This window comes from Papio anubis, chromosome 3, assembly GCF_008728515.1.
Source record: "Papio anubis isolate 15944 chromosome 3, Panubis1.0, whole genome shotgun sequence".
Classification (NCBI taxonomy): domain Eukaryota; kingdom Metazoa; phylum Chordata; class Mammalia; order Primates; family Cercopithecidae; genus Papio; species Papio anubis.
This window is the reverse complement of record NC_044978.1, coordinates 73,438,703-73,441,510: the sequence shown is the minus strand read 5'-3', so window position 1 is coordinate 73,441,510 and position 2,808 is coordinate 73,438,703. Positions and strand designations below refer to the sequence as shown.

Here is a 2,808-nt window from a genome sequence, read left to right as displayed (position 1 = left end):
GATCTGGTAAGAATCCTTGATGATATCTGTGATTTTCTCCTTTCTCTCAGACCCTGAGGGCAATTCACATGAAAATTCCGTTCTGTCTTGTCTTCAAGACATACTAGGGCTTTTACCACATCATCCTCTAATACTCTTGTCCAAGACTCTATCTGATCTTATTTAGAAATATTGCTATATCTTTATAATTGGCCTCCCTGCTTCCACTCTTACTTTCCCTCCCAGAAATGCACAGTTTACTCTCAAACAAGATCTAGAATGACACTGACACTTATAATGGGTAGGAGATATCATGTCACTTCTCATGTTGTTTTTTTTTTTTTTAAATCTCATTGAATATTAAAAACAAACAAACAAACAAAAAACACTTGGTATTTTACGTGGTTTGGGTTGTGGGTTGCAGTAGCCATGGATCAAGTTGTAAAGCCCAAAATAATAAGAACCAAGAAATTCCTTGAGAAGAGAGAGCTGAAATTCAGTGAAAATATTTAAAATGCCATGTTGATTAAAGAGGAGAATGCAACTGCAACAGTGATACAAGTACTTAGAAATGTGTATACACTGAAAAATCTATGTGGTTTTTTGTACAAAAAGAAAAATATTACAAGACCATTCTAGAATCAGATATCACTGGAATTCTTCAAAGAAGTCAGACTGTTCCTTATTCACATATGGCTCCCATAACAAGAAATGAACAAATAATCTAATAATAGATCATCTGTATGACTATCTTTTGCTAGATATGATAGAATTAGGCATTGAGAAATTTGTCTCATTAATAGACATTAAGAACAGTAAATGCCCTGAGAAAACAAAATCCATGATAATATTTTCTGGTGAGGGTTTTCATGTAAAAGAAGACTCTATTAAGTCTAAAGAGTCTTCTTACTGATTTCTTCAGCAGTCCAGGAGTATCAAATATTCTCCCAGCTGGATTAGAGTATGTTTTACACTTCACCACAGAGCAAGGGAAGATTTATTTTCGAAGTTATAAGCTGCTGTTGAAGAAATCTGTTGCAGAATATCACAGATTGAATTGGAGAGATGGAAACCTCAATGGATCTGGTTCTGAGGAGGACACACCTGGCATCAGATGAACTTTATAAATTATCTATGCAAATGCCAACAACTTTCAAGCCAAAGAGGAAGAAAATTATCTCCCATGTGACTTTTGGTATAATTTGTGGAAGGATTCATATGCAGAAGTAAAGCCTAAGCAAACTACAAACTGGGAAAATGAGGGGTTTGATGTGACCTGAAGAAAATAGAAGACCATGAGAAAAAAATCAAAGAGAATTTTTTTTTTTTTTTTTTTTTGAGACAGAGTCTGGCTCTGCCACCAGGGCTGGAGTGCAGTGGCCGGACGGCTCACTGCAAAGCTCCCTCCTCCCTGGTTCACGCTTATTCTCCTGCTCCTCAGCCTCTCCCGGAGTAGCTGGGACTACAGGCACCCGCCAGCACTTCGGCCTCATGTTTTGTATTTCTTTAGTAGAGACGGGTTTCGTATCAGATAGCCAAGATGGTCTCGATCTCCTGACCTCATGATCCGCCTCCCCGTCTCGGCCTCCCAAAGTGCTGGGATTACAGGTTTGAGCCACTGGCCCGGGCCGAGTATTTTTCTTTTTCTTTTTCTTTCTTTTCTTTTTTTTTTTTTAAATTTATTTATTATTATTATACTTTAAGTTGTAGGGTACATGTGCATAACGTGCAGGTTTGTTACATATGTATACTTGTGCCATGTTGATGTGCTGCACCCATCAACTCGTCGTTTACATCAGGTATAACTCCCAATGCAATCCCTCCCCCCTCCCCCCTCCCCATGATAGGCCCCGGTGTGTGATGTTCCCCTTCCTGATTCCAAGTGATCTCATTGTTCAGTTCCCACCTATGAGTGAGAACATGCGGTGTTTGGTTTTCTGTTCTTGTGATAGTTTGCTAATAATGATGGTTTCCAGCTGCATCCATGTCCCTACAAAGGACACAAACTCATCCTTTTTTATGGCTGCATAGTATTCCATGGTGTATATGTGCCACAGTTTCGATAATTTTTTAAAATAATAAAACTTAGCCAACATGCCAAGAGCAATCAAACCACAAAAGCAAACGTTTATAGTACTTTTCCTAGACCCCATATAATCTTTCTCTTTTTCCGTCTGATCTTATATTTTGCTTTTCTCACCCTTGTTCTCTCCATGCAGGCCACTTTGTATTTTCTCTGCACCATAGAAAAGCCAAGCATGTTCCTAACTCACAGCGTTTGTGCTTGCTGCTCCCTCTGTGTGGAATACTTTTCTCTCAGATACCTTCATGGCTCCTTCCTGCACTTCCTTGGATTTTCTTCAAATGTCTCCTTTATAGTTAGGCTTTTCCTGACTACTCTCTTTAAAACTGTAATCCCAGACTCTACATGGCACAACCAATTTATGTTCTCAGGTTTATTTAAAAAAAAAAAAAAAAAGCTATATTCATTTGGCAACTACCCATTTATTTCATTTTTTAATTTTCTGTCTTTCCTCAGTAGATAGAGGATAATTTAAATCTTATGTTTTAATTGCTGTATTCCTATACGAGGACAGAGTTTAAGTAGCTAGTCTGTGATTCATTCATTCCCTCTATTTTCCAGAGAAAGTGAGCTCCTTTTAACTGAAATTTTAGATAAATAGACTAACGATATTTGCTATAAGCAAGAAATTATCTATCGAATACTTTTTCTAAGATGCCTTTGCTCGAGGATTCCTTACATCAAATCAATATAAAATCCTATGAGACATGATTCTTTGAAGAATGTTATGAAAAAGAAACAAGATT

The 2,808-nt window shown here is 37.5% G+C and overlaps 1 pseudogene; it reads left to right on the top strand.

Moving 5' to 3' along the window:
- The first annotated feature begins 333 nt into the window (after window positions 1-333).
- Window positions 334-1,268, top strand: LOC101013793 (annotated as a pseudogene).
- The last annotated feature ends 1,540 nt before the right edge of the window (window positions 1,269-2,808 follow it).